The sequence below is a fragment of the Lynx canadensis genome, chromosome F2, assembly GCF_007474595.2.
Source record: "Lynx canadensis isolate LIC74 chromosome F2, mLynCan4.pri.v2, whole genome shotgun sequence".
Classification (NCBI taxonomy): domain Eukaryota; kingdom Metazoa; phylum Chordata; class Mammalia; order Carnivora; family Felidae; genus Lynx; species Lynx canadensis.
Window position 1 is genome coordinate 68,058,509 of NC_044320.2, and position 14,752 is coordinate 68,073,260.

The 14,752-nt window shown below is 38.1% G+C and overlaps 1 protein-coding gene across 1 annotated transcript in view; it reads left to right on the plus strand.

Annotated features, from left to right (window-relative positions):
* The window catches only part of LOC115506300 (cytochrome P450 7B1), a 170,602-nt gene that overhangs the window by 71,044 nt on the left and 84,806 nt on the right, over positions 1 to 14,752 (plus strand). The window lies entirely within an intron of this gene.

Below are 14,752 nucleotides of genomic sequence, written 5' to 3' on the forward strand. Positions count from 1 at the left end.
ACCATTTTGAAGGAAGCTTCTTTTCTCAAAACTGGAAGTGGTCATTATTTTTTGAGATCTTTTGTCACCCTGGAGGTAAGCAAACCTTTCTGGTCACAGGTAATGGAGTTTTTCTGTAACCAGACAAGTGCACTGAGTCAGTAGCCACCACCGGAGGGGTTGTAGACAGTCTCTGTAAGGGAGCTACAGGAAAGACTGATGTAAAAATTGCTAAATCCTAGCTCAGTGAAGTAGTGTAAGTGAACAGCAGTATCGTGGACAGTTAACGGTGCTTGTGGAAGTCGTGCATTTGGGTCCTCTTTCAGGAGCATGTGTGCCTGTGAGTGTGTGCATGCACGTGTCCCTGCACATGTGTGCATGCATGTGTGTGTATAGTGTATTATCCCTTCCTGTCTGCTCTGTATATATACACGTTGCATCGTTCATGGTCTTTACTTCACAAGGTCATTTATGTGTTTGTTTTGGTGACATATGCGCAGTGGGAATCAAGTTGCCTGGGTTCTAGCACCAGGTGCCAGCCATCCTCCCTAAAAGGTATTGGGAATTAAAGTGAGAGAGTGGTCATTTCCAGATTTATGCAACTCATATTTCATTCGGTGAATGACTCTTTGAATGTGATTATGCAGTGTTCCTGCGTATGCAGTACTGCATATTATAAGCCATTTATTTTTTACTTCCTTCTGAAAGCAATAATTTAAGGGAATTATGCATTATGAGGGTTTTCCAGTGATTTTTTGAAAATTAAAATAATACCAGATATTTTAGGAAACCTGTTCAAGAAAATAACACTGAATTAGTGTTTTATAATTGTCACACTAAGCAAGAAATGGATCAAAACTGATTGTAGAAGAATAAAATTTAATCCAGTTGTAGAAATTTGATGGGTCCAAAAAATATGCAAAAAATATACTTTTGTTCCTTTATAAGCCAGATGGTTTGTCCTATTTTAAGCCGATAGTATCTTCATACATCTCTCTTGAATGTCATTGGTTTTAACTGGCAGACAGTGTCTACTATTAGAATTTTCCTTATTCCTGGATGATCTAAAGTGTATTTTTGGAACATTTGGATGATCATACTGTACACCAAGAAAATTTTTTCATTACACTTAGCTCATACTCAAAAAAGTGTTTATATAATTAAAAAAAAACCCTCTAAAAATGAACAGTTCTTTTGACATGATGTTGACAGAAGTCACTTTGATATAGTTTAGAGTCATGAATTTTCTATCTGTTCCATTTTTCCTGGGGCTCCATCAACTCAGACATCCTGATCTGTCATTTTGCAACTCTTTGTGAAGGCCTTGACAGATAGAGGTTTTGACAAGTGCTGGACATCAGCAGCAATGCAGAATAAGCAGTGTATATTTCTCCAGGTAAAGTGACAAAATGTCTAAAAGCGTCAGAAGAACTGTGTGGTCTTCAATCATATCTAATAATATAAAGTAAACCTCTATTTCTGTTCTGTGTTTTAGCATTGTATAGTGGCTAAGATTTAAAATAATGTCAGAATCTAAGATTAGAGATCTTTTGCCTTATTTACCAGTGTTTACAGTAATAAGAACATTTCAGTCACAGGAAAAATTCTTTACATTCCTATTGAGTGAACGATGGGAGGAATCACATAACTGTGACGGGAGCTTTTAAAACTGTAACGTCATTATGTATTCTTTTTTGGTATCTGCAGTACCGATTTGAGTAATACTGCTGGATCAAAGGATACTTTCTCATCCTTCTCCAGAGTTGACAGTTCAGAGTTCAAGTTAAGAGAACTTCCATTGAGCACTAATTAGAACTGTCGAAGGGCATTCACTTTTTAGACATGTCAGCATCTTTCTTTGTTAATGTCCTCTACTAATAGCTCTGTAATAGTTGTAAACATTGTCCCATATATTGAATATGTTGTTCTTTTCGTATAATTATTTTGCGTCTGTATTCGCTCAAGAAACAGCTGTTGAAAGTTGAGTGGGATGCAAAATGGCACAGCCTGAAGATGTTCTTGTTCATGCAGCTAACTCCTTTTTGATGTGATACCTACTGGCAGGGTTGTGTGGGGACTTCAACTTCTTTGACAGCCATCAGCACTACTGACCAGTGGTTTCAGGTTTTCTAGTGATGGGAAAGAGTGAGAAAGGATTCCATAGTTTAGGTTTTTTCCCCCTGCTGCTGGATCTAAAGCTTCTGCCAACAACCATCTAAATCAACACCATGCCAATGAGCTCTGCAGACCGAAGGTCACCCCAACATCTGGCCCCACTGTCTGCTTCTTCCAGGTTTGTCACTGGGCAGCATCTGCTTGTGGATTCTTTCTCAACCTCTCTTTGATCTCTCTGACAGTAAAAAGAAGCTTCTATCACCCATCATGTGTTAAGATTTTTAAAAAATAAAAAAAAAAAACATTCAAAAGCATGGAACATTGGAAAGCTGGTGGGATTTTATAGGTTTTCAGCTCTCTTTATTTTTTAAGTTGGGGATTTGTTTGACACAGACACATGGAGTGAGGTGATTCTACTCTTGGTTTTCAAAAATATTGTCACAATCAATAAGTCTAATATGTGAAGACGTCTAATTGAAGTGAGCCCTGTTTTGTCCCTCTTGGTCAGCCTTTAAAGAGTAAAAAGTGAATCGTGTGAACTGGTTTTGTTTTTGCATGCATTTGTTTTGTATTAACTCTGAAGAATCAATGTTGATATCTATCGTCTGCTTTTCTGACATTTCAGTCAGTGGTTAAGAGTTCATGCATTTTTTAATCTACCAACTTGGAAGATAGAGGACACTTTGGGGAGGCTCCATAATGTGTGGATAATTATTGGCAAATGTGGTCGATATTCAACCATCTGAAAAGTAAAGCCTAACTGAGGTCCTCCCCCAGGTTAGGTAGCATGCTGTTGGCAAAGGTGCGTATCTCCTGGGCAAGACACTAAAACATCTCCATCCTCCTCTAGCTCAGTTCCTCTTTCAAACCTTCAACGCTTCACCCTCCAGATGAACTCTTCTGATTTCCAGTCTGGAGTTCAAATGCAGCAAATATGTAATGAATGCTTACTCTGCACCTGGTGCTATCCTAGGTGCTGGGCACATGGACGTGGACAAGACAGACACACCCCCTAGTCTCTCAGAGTTTACAATTTGGATTGATAAGGGGGTCTTCTAAACTTTCAAAACATGAAAAAAACTCAATGATTCAAAATGTGTTTGGCCTTCCCCAAGAATTGAAAATCCATTACTGTATTTTAAGGGAGTATAATTATGATAGTTCACAGCTATGATAATGACAAGATTTTAATTCTCTTCCAAATCAAATGCCAAAACTTTCAGGAGGCAGTTATAATGTGTTCTTCAGCACCTAGCACAGAACCTGCCACTCGATACGTATTTGTGGAGATAATGGGTGATTTTCTTCTAGTTTCATTCATTCTCCTAAAAAAATAAGTGATTTCCTTCTCTTCCTTTCATCTTTCAGGAAACTAAAGCAATAGATAAAATCTTTTTTGTGTGTGTGATTTAACTTTGGGTAACTAAAACAAGAATTTGTTCTTATAGCATTTGCCATAATTTTCAAAGCACTTTTACTAACTTGTTCTTCACAAAAATCATAGAAATTTATAAGAAATTTGGAGTTTAAGTTTCAAATCCATGATAGCCAGGAAAGCACTGGAACCAGGAATCTGCATATACTATTGATATTAGTAATTAGCAATTTCTCATTTCCATTCCATAAAAGGAATTTCCTAGGAGTTTGTTCTGTCAGGTAACAAATGCTTCTGAAAGTCCTTAAATAATCAATAGAGTGTAAAAAGATATTAGCGATAGGTCTAAAGAAATAGTCCTTTTCATGTGGGAATCGTTCTAAAAATGTTATAGTCACAAGTCTGTGCTAAGATGCAAGCTTAAGGGAACAATGCAACTTGGGGACTATTTCCCCTCGGTCATCTGTAGTCCAAAAAGATGGAGAAAGAGTCAGGGGACTCAGATTCCAGCTTCCTCTTCTTCTAACTAGTTCAGTGCCTTAGAGCAAGTCATCTGAGGTCTCTGATTCTCAGGTTTTATTTTCATCTGTACAAACAAATTTCAGGATTAAGTGAAAAAAATAATTATATCCATTTTTTTTGGCCTTGCAGGTTATAGAATTTCCACATATGTTATCTCCTTTATCCAGAACTAGTAGTTCTAACATTTAAGGAATGTGTCATTTCACCTTAAAGGGTAAATGTTTATTATGTTTAATAAAGCCTTCATCTCAGGCATCAGATTGTAATGATTCTGCTTAATGACCTGATACCTGCTTTGGAAATAATCTGTCTGTGGAAATACAGTCACCTAAATGGTAGGCACTAGTATTGGTAAAGAATAATCATGGTCCTACTCATAAATTTAATGAATCTTCTTTGTTCTGAACATTTAACATTACAAATTCAGAAGATGAATTTCTGTCTAATCAATTACAAGAATTATAACTAAATATATATCATATACACTTAAGAATAAAATCTACATTTTGCTCTTTCTTTGATTTATATATAAGTACCTCATGTGAAGTACTCTAAAAAGAAATTGTATGTCAAAGAAAATTATTTTCGTTTGAAAACAGCCAAATCACGAAAGATAACCCTTTTTGTTAACAAACCTGTGAATTTACATATATTACTTTGGCCACTAGAGGGAGTCCACATTGTCATGAAGGCCAAGAAACCTGAGAACAGGAAACGGGGCTGTTTTAGAATGTTGATAACACATCCATTGTCTGCCCACAAAATTATATGCATAGAAAATGTCATGGTAATCAGCCTTAATTTTATCAGGTCCGTTATCTTCCCCCCCCCCACGAGGAATTTTCCACCATATTTTATTTTGTTCTTAGAAGGATATACAACTTTCAGAAAGTGGCCATTGAAAATGCTTCCTCAAAATGACAGATTTAGCAATCTGAAAGATGAGGGATTAAAGAGCATCTCTTCATGATAGCCTGATCACTAATTTTGTTAAGTCCATTTTAGTACTGGTGAAAGAAGTGATCTGGAAATGAAAATCTTCTCTTTCTCCCTCAGGCCCTTTACCACATAGGCAGCAGCTGTGCTGGTGTTTTTCATTCTGACCTGCTGATATACATCACCCCTAACCTGCAGGGACTTCCTTCTAGGGTGAGAGGGTAATTGTGTCTCATGTCCGGTCAGTCCTCAGCCCCTCTTCTGAGACCACCAAACAAGTGGCTTTGTGCGTGTATTTTCACAGAGCCAGTTAATAAATGAGGAACTGAACAGAAACCACCTGCTTATTTCACCTCAGCTACCCAAAATCAGAGGGAGGGCAGGGACAGCCATTCCTTTCTCGGCGTGGTTGGTTTCAGTCAGCAGCATATAATGGAAGAGTTCAAGTTTTTTAAAATTTCAGGTTTCCAACAGGACCCCTTGGGTTTATGCTTAAATATCTTACCTTACACATGACTGGCATTTGATTTGATTTCCTTTCTGGGTTGTTTGCTCCTCATTACCCATGTATGCGGAAGTCACCCAGAGGGTCACGACACAATGGATAATCAAAAGTGTAGGCAATTATTATTACAGATATAGATATATACATACATACATATATGTATATATATACACGTATATGTATGTATATATATATGTATATATATATACATATATATATGTGTGTGTATATATATATATATATATATATATATATATTTGGCTGTGTAACTTATGTGCTCACCGTGAGATACAGGTATCCTTGATATTCTAACAACCACTGTCTTCCCCCACATAAAACCGGACCCAGAAGGCCTGGTGGGGTTTGCTAGCAAAGTTCTCCCATCTATGTGCTGTCAGTGGTGACAGACCAGTTCTTTTATTTCCTTTCCAATTTGTTGTGGATCAATACTCCTGTAAAATACAATAAAAATAAATGACTAGAAAAGTGAAATAAAAAGCAGTTGAAATACTACCTCATTTTTTATTATTCTATTCAACAGACATAAAACGGCTCTGTGTCGTTGCTGTAGGAGTGTCTAAACACTTCCTCTCCTTTTCTGTGTCTGACGGTGGACGTAGCTCACACGGGCCGTTGGTGGGGAGCAGCTGAGTTGTGGTAGCCCGGTCGTGTGCATTGCTGCCCCACACCTTCTGACGATCCACTCAGAGAGCAAGCAGGCGGCTTGGCTGCAGAACAGCGACGGGGACAGAACTCCCTTATTCTCCCTCATCTGGAGCAAGGGAGGGGCTAGAAGGTCTTGCTTCCCAGCCGAATGCAGGGTCGGGGTAAATAGAAAAGGAACTGTGTGAAAAACTAAAAAGCAGGTTTGATGGAAATAAGGTTTCAAATGTTTGACCCTGGGCATATAATTAAAAGTTTGTTGCAGATGATATTTTCTAATCACCTCACACTACAAAAGGTTCGAAATTAAATTATTTTTGTCTTATGACTTTGGGCCAGGAATGAAGCAATTAAAGGGGGTCTTCATGTTCATGAAATATTCAATAGGTAAAGAATCTGGAGAGCTTAGTAAAATAATAGACTGAACACATTGCCTTATTTTTCTCTTTCTTTTTAGTTGCCCTTTTGAAATGGAGCTGATGGTAATTTTGTCTCCCAAGCCTCACCACATATTGAGGATAGATTATCTAAACAAACATACTGGTCTGGGAATCAAGAGACCCAGTTATGATCTTGTCACTACTTACTAGCCATCTGGCCTCCAGCAGATCACTTTAGACCTCAGTTTTCACTTCTTAAGATGGGAAGACGATCACTTCTCTGTCTTCCGTACAGGATTACTAGGAGGACCAGGTTAATTAGTTAGCAGGCTTTGGAGACCATCAGGCATGTTACACACACAGATATGTGTATGTATATATGTGCATATACCTATGTATGTGTCTGTGGCATTACTATTCATTTTTCTTAATCAAACATTTATTTTCTTAAACTCTCTTGAAAACTACATCCTGAGTTTATTGTTAACCCACTCCATGTATATTTTATGGTCCTTTTGCATCCTACTCCCAGTTTACCCATGACTTTAAGCATAACATTTTTTTATTCTTATTTTAAAAGGTAGAGGAAAGAATCATTTAAATATCATCTCCAAGATTAGCCTCACTTGACCGGTGATGCTAAGCATTGCTGTGGTGCTGAGCTTGCTGGACTGAATGAAAAGGAGTCCTGCCTCTGAAGGCTCAGTGCCAACACACATACACACACAGACACACACACACATACACACCCCCTTGATACTGGGCTGTCTCCCTCTAGCCATGGTCAGGCCTTGGATTTTTGCATGCTAATACTTTATTATCCTGTTTATGCTTCACAAATGGTCATAATGGGGCTTCCTTTGGAGAACATGATTGCAGATGAGAACCCAAGATCATTGCCCTAAAAGCAAAGAAGCAGGTGGTCTCAAGTCTTTGACACTTGGTAGAACCAAGCCCTAATCAGCCTCTTCAGACGGTGGGGAGACAGGTCTGAACAACTTAAATCTAAATATGAAGTTCTGGAAATGGAAAAGTACTTTTTACCCTAGCAGGCTAGAAACATCTGCATTAGCCTCCAGAAGAGTTACTTATGAGTCGAGAAAAAATTGGAAGAATATGGAAGTTCAGCCGGCCAGCCAGCCAGCCAAATATTTATTGAGCACCTATCATGAAACAAGGGCAGTGCTTGGTGCCGGGTAGATAGAAGCAATGAAAAAATAATCTGGGTCCTGCTCATGAAAAATACAGATTACTGTAATATTAGATATGGGAATGGTTTCAGGAGACTTGTTTTCCTTCTCTGCTTTGAAGGTGTATGCAGTGTGATAAAGTCAGAGAAAGTTGCACCACACCATCTTGAGTTTAGTTTACCCGTACACAATTATAGCTGTGATTTGCTTCGGACACTGATCCAGCTTTTACTGTCTCTGTTTGCTCCACTAAGACATTCTTCAAAATGTCTCTGCCCAATTTCTGTTGTTTTTAGTGCTGATCTAGCAATGTCAAGGGAAGCATTTGGCAGGCCCGAGTGAGGTCCTGGCTCCATCCTTCCGCTCCAGGGTGTGGTTCCCTGCTCTGTAGTCCAAACACCTGACTTTGTCAGTAAATACAGATTAACCATTCTCTTGGGGATTGATGTACACTTACTGTCTAACAAGAGACATGAGTAAATGAGAATGATCATTTATTAATTTACAGTTGGGGATGGACCCTTTCTGAGACATAAATGCTTGAATATTCTAATCAGGACAACTCCTTGCTGACATCTAGGTAACTTGAGGTCACATTGATCCTCCAGAAGCTGCTTCATGAGAATGGAATCAGAAGCAATGGAAGGTAGCTAGTCTTGGGACTATTTTGGGCAGGCATCTATTGTCAGTGTATCATGTATTTATTTCTGTGATCCTTTCTCTTTATTTCATCTGTAAATTTGTTTTCTGATCATGTTTCGCCCACAGAGGACACTTGGTTAATGCTGACTGATTGCAATCCTTTGAGAATCCAGAATCTAGAAATCTACACTCTGTACTTCCCAGGACAAATAATTTGAATTATGTCATAAAGGACAGCCCTTTGGATATTCTCAGTAACTCTGTGACAAACCTGGTCAGTATCGAAGAGTCATGAGTGGGGAAGGCACCCTGATCTAGGAGTTATGAGGCAGGAGGCTGGCTCTGGCTCCTTCCCTTAGTGCGATAGCAGCTGAACTCCTCAGTTTTGGTGGGGGGTGGTAAGACTGGGTGAGTAGTAAGGGCCTATAATGTCCCAGTGATCCCAAGCTGCTGGTGCTAGACAAAGACTTGCTGGTTCCTCAGGCTACATTGAAGTGGGAAGTACTTTTTGTGCCATTGCCATTTTGTTGATTGTATTCCTTTATGAATTATGTCTCAGGCACTTGGGAGTCAATGGTGAGCAGAAACAAGACTATTGCAGGTAGACTTGAAAACGACTCTGGAGGCCATCCACGTTCCACCTCTAACCCCTGAGATATCCACACTCCCATGGCCATCACAACCATATGTTTGTATTGGTGCCTACTTTTACACACGCTGGATGCATGTGCCAGTGGGATTCCTACTTTTCTGGCAGTCTCTATCCTTCCACAGTGGATAGGAGTTAAAATTGGGAGAGGTGAATATCCTTTAGCCTCTCTTGTCTTTCATTTCAGAGCTTTTGGGAGTGCTATTATACGTCATTTTCTGTCGTGATCACTAAGCCAACTTAATTTCCCTAGACTCTATTACCTATAATGGTTGAATTTGTGTTGATAAATGAGGACATTTATACTTTTTGATAAAGAAAACCATTTTGATAAATGTTTATGTCAATTTAGGCTTTTGGAAACTGTTTAAGAGCTGTGAATGTTGATGTAGAATGTTCAAATTATTCTTAAGCTATTTATATGACTCCTCTTGCTTTCATTGTTAAACTGCCCCCACCCCCAGCCCCAAGCAGCATTTACCCCAGGAGCTTCTCTGTCCCAAAGCACTGAATTGTTATAAAACCAGCAGGGGGAATGGAGTGTTGAATTCCGGGCACAGTGACACGGGTGCAATCCCTTCCTACCATGAGTATTCGGTTCCATTTCTTACTGGAAGGCATAAAACTAATTGCTATGTGCATTTTTAAACCACAAAAATGTCCTGGCAGAAAATGAATGCCTGGGGATATTTGTATCCACATCCCACAGTGGAGAGAGGAGGAGAAGTAGTTCCAGTGAAGGGAGAAGCATAAGTCTGCCTTGAAACATCTCTTCAATTTCCAAAATTCATTTTACATATTCTCTTTTGAATAGAACAAGTCTCAAATATTTCTTCAACCACAGAGAAACAGATAGATGTTATTGAAAATGCATGTTATCCCTTCAAATTTGGGAATGAATAATACATAAATTTTCTGTGTGTGTGTGTGTGTGTGTGTGTGTGTGTTTAACCAGCATTTCCCAAGCAGGAAAAGGAGATTGCAAATTACAAGGATCTGAGAGCTACTTGACTTCAACGTAGACTGCAAATAAGAGTAGCTCTCTATGCCCCCAATACACAACATCTGGGTTTGTTCATTACTTTCTGTTTGTTTATTTATTTGTTTTTTTCTAATTTTTTAATGTTTATTTATTTTTGAGAGAGAGAGAGAGAGAGAGCATGAGCAGGGGAGGGGCAGAGAGGGAGGGAGACACAGAATCCAAAGCACGCTCTAGGCTCTGAGCAGTCAGCCCAGAGCCCGACGCGGGGCTCAAACTCATGAGCTGTGAGATCATGACCTGAGCCAAAGTCAGACACTTACCTGACTGAGCCACCCAGGTGCTCCTGTTCATTACTTTTTAAATAGAATGTTTTATCACAAAGCTGAGAAAGGTGATGACATTGAATAGTTGGTTTTATTTTAAAGGCTATGTAGTGATGGGATATTCTTCTAGAATATCTTTTTAGAAAAAAAAGTATCACATCAAGATGTAGTTCTCCTTATTTATAAGAGGAATGTGTATTTTAATGTAGGAAATACATAGCTGCAATTTATTTGACACATTTTCCGAGAGTGGAGATGCCAGTTGAAACCGAGAATCAAATAGAATTTTTTGCTAGACTATTAGCTAGTGAGGGATTGTGTATAATCAATACAGACAATGGGTATTTTAACATTCATTAATTTGATTAATAAATCATAGTGCAGAAGAGGAAATGTATTATGCTTTTCATGATTTGGGGGATAATAATACCTCTAGATATGTGTCTATAGGTGTCAGCGTATAAGATAGGTCCTTGTGTTTTCTGACAATAAACTAGGAGTTATGTGTGTTGGTGCATTGTGAGGAAATTCACTTGTTAATATGCCCCCTCTCCTTTTTCAGGAAATCCTAGAAATAATGTAGAACTTATCATTCAGTTGTGAGGATTTTGAATTTATACCAAGTAGTCACTTCATTATTTCTTGTAATATTGAGCTCTCGTAGGACATTGTAAATACAACTTCTATTTTAAAGTTTGATGTTTTCAACCAAGAAGTTAGGGAGGAAATTAAAAAGTATATGGAAGCCAGTGAAAATGATAACGCTCTGTGATGTAGCAAAGGCAGTCATAAAAGGCAAGTATATAGCAATCCAGGCCTTCCTAAAGAAGGAAGAAAGATCTCAGATACACAACCTAACCTTACGCCTTAAAGATCTGGAAAAAGAACAGCAAATAAAACCCAAAACCAGCAGAGGACAGGAAATAATAAAGATTAGAGCAGAAATTAATGCTATCAAAACCAAAAAAAACAGTACAACAGATCAATGAAACCAGAAGCTGGTTCTTTGAAAGAATTAACAAAATTGATAAGCCGCTAGCCAGTTTGATCAAAAAGAAAAAGGAAAGGACCCAAATAAATAAAATCAAGAATGAAAGAGGAGGGATCACAACCAACACAGCAGAAATAAAAACAATAACAAGAGAATATTGTGAGCAATTACATGCCAATGAAATGGGCAATCTGGAAGAAATGGGCAAATTCCTAGAAACATATACACTACCAAAACTGAAACAGGAAGAAATAGAAAATTTGAACAGACCCATAACCAGTAAGAAAACCAGTAACAAACCCAAAACCAGTAAGAATTAGTAATCAAAAATCTCCCAAAAAACAAGAGTCCAGGGCCAGATGGCTTTCCAGGGGAATTCTACCAAACATTTAAGGAAGAGCTAACATCTATTCTCTTGAAGCTGTTCCAAAAAATAGAAATGGAAGGAAAACTTCCAAACTCTTTCTATGAGGCCAGCATTACCTTGGTTCCAAAACCAGGCAGAGACTCCACTAAAAAGGAGAACTATAGACCAATTTCCCCGATGAACATGGATACAAAAATCCTAAACAAGATATTAGCCAACCAGATCCAACAATACATTAAAAAAATTATTCACCATGACCAAGTGGGATTTATACCTGGGATGCAGGGCTGGTTCAATATCCACAAAACAATTAACCTGTTTCATCACATCAATAAAAGAAAGGACAAGAACCATATGATCCTCTCAATAGATGCAGAGAAAGCATTTGACAAAATACAGCATCCTTTCTTGATAAAAACCCTCAAGAAAGTAGGGATATAAGGAGAATACCTCGAGATCATAAAAGCCATATACGAATGACCCAACGCTAATATCATCCTCAATGGGGAAAAACTGAGAACAAGACAGGGATGTCAAGGTCAGGAACAAGACAGGGGTGTCCACTCTCGACACTGTTATTCAACATAGTGTTGGAAGTCTTTGCCTCTGCAATCAGATAACACAAAGAAATAAAAGGCATCCAAATCAGCCAGGAGGAGGTCAAACTTTCACTCTTCGCAGATGACATGATACACTATATGGAAAACCCAAAAGATTCCACCAAAAAACTGCTAGAATAGATTCATGAATTCAGCAAAGTTGCAGGATATAAAATCAATGCACAGAAATCAGTTGCATTCCTATTCACCAACAATGAAGCAACAGAAAGAGAAATCAAAGAATCGATCCCATTTATAATTGCACCACAAACCATAAAATATCTAGGAATAAATCTAACCAAAGAGGTGAAAAATCTATACACTGAAAACTATAGAAAGCTTATGAAAGAAATTGAAGAAGACACAAAAAAAATGGAAAAAGATTCCATGCTCCTGGATAGGAAGAACAAATATTGTTACAGTGTTGATACTACCCAAAGCAATCTATATATTCAATGCAATCCCTGTCAAGATAGCGCCAGCTTTCTTCACAGAGCTAGAACAAATAATCCTAAAATTTGTATGGAACCAGAAGAGACCCTGAATAGCCAAAGCAATCTTGAAAAGAAAACCAAAGCTGGAGGCATCACAATCCCGGACTTCAAGCTATACTACAAAGCTGTAATCATAAAGATAGTATGGTACTGGCACAAGAGCAGACACTCAGATCAATGGAACAGAATAGAGAACCCAGAAATGGACCCACAAACGTATGGCCAACTAATCTTTGACAAAGCAGGAAAGAATATCCAATGGAATAGAGACAATCTCTTCAGCAAGTGGTGCTGGGAAAACTGGACAGCGACATGCAGAAGAATGAACCTAGACCACTTTCTTACACCATACACAAAAATAAGCTCAAAAATGGATGAAAGACCTCAATGTAAGACAGGAAGCCATCAAAATCCTTGAGGAGAAAGCAGGCAAAAACCTCTCTGATCTTGGCTGCAGCAACTTCTTACTCAACACGTCTCTGGAGGCAAGGGAAACAAAAGCAAAAAATGAACTACTGGGACCTCATCAAAATAAAAAGCTTCTGCACAGCAAAGGAAACAATCAGCAAAACTAAAAGGCAACCAACAGAATGAGAGAAGATATTTGCAAGTGACATATCAGATAAAGGGTTAGTATCCAAAATCTATAAAGAACTTCTCAAAATCAGCACCCAAAAAACAAATAATCCAGTGTAGAAATAGGCAAAAAACATGAATAGACACTTCTACAAAGAAGACATCCAGATGGCCAACTGACACATGAAAAAATGCTCAACATCACTCATCATCCGGGAAATACAAATCAAAACCACAATGAGATACCACCTGACACCTTGCATTGCATTGCATTGCATTGCATTGCATTGCATTGCATTGACACCTGACACCACATTGCATTGGTGGCAATGCAAGCTGGTGCAGCCACTCTGGAAAACAGTATGGAGGTTCCTCAAAAAATTAAAAATAGAACTACCCTACGACCCAGCAATTGCAGTACTAGGTATTTATCCCAGGGATACAGGTGTGCTGTTTCAAAGGGACACATGCACCGCAATGTTTATAACAGCACTATCAATAATAGCCAAAGTATGGAAAGAACCCAAATGTCCATCTATGGATGAATGGATAAAGAAGTAGTATATATACACACAATGGAGTATTACTCGGCAATCAAAAAGAATGAAGTCTTGCCATTTGCAACTACATGGATGGAACTGGAGGGTATTATGCTAAGCGAAATTAGTCAGAGAAAGACAAATATCATAAGTCTTCACTCATATGAGGACTTTAAGAGACAAAAGAGATGAACATAAGGGAAGGGAAACAAAAATAATATAAAAATGGGGAAGGGAACAAAACATAAGAGACTCTTAAATACGGAGAACAAACAGAGGGTTGCTGGAGGGGTTGTGGGAGGGGGAATGGGCTAAATGGGTAAGGGGCATTAAGGAATCTACTCCTGAAATCAATGTTGCACTATATGCTAACTAATTTAGATGTAAATTAAAAAAACATTTTTAATTAAAGTTAAAAAAAGTTTGATGGTCCTATGTATTTTAAGGAATTTATCTCAAAAAATATGCAATATATTTCAAAATAAAGAGTATTTTTAAAGGTTAAAAAAATAGATAGCAATTTTATAAAAACTAACACTAGGAAAGAAATGAAAGGCTATGTAAACTTAATGAGAAACATCTCAAGAATTTATTTTTAAATCAAAAAATGTGTAGCTCCCAGTGCCTAGAAACAGAACCCCAGAAACTTGCACCAAAGTTTAAATGAAAGCTTACTGTAGAGGTGCGTCTTGTAATGAGATGTAGGGACCTCCTATGTATGTCTTTTTTCATGCAGTGTATCCGTTTTTTCATCCAGAGTATCCTCAACTATTTTCATTCGGTGCCTAGCACATAATCCATATGTATTAAATAGTTATGCTAAACTAATAGGTGAATTTTTAAAAGGTGGGGGAGGAAAGAAAGAAGGAAGAAGAGGCCTAGAAAATGGGAAACCCAGAAAGTGTTTTAGATGCCTTTTGCATAT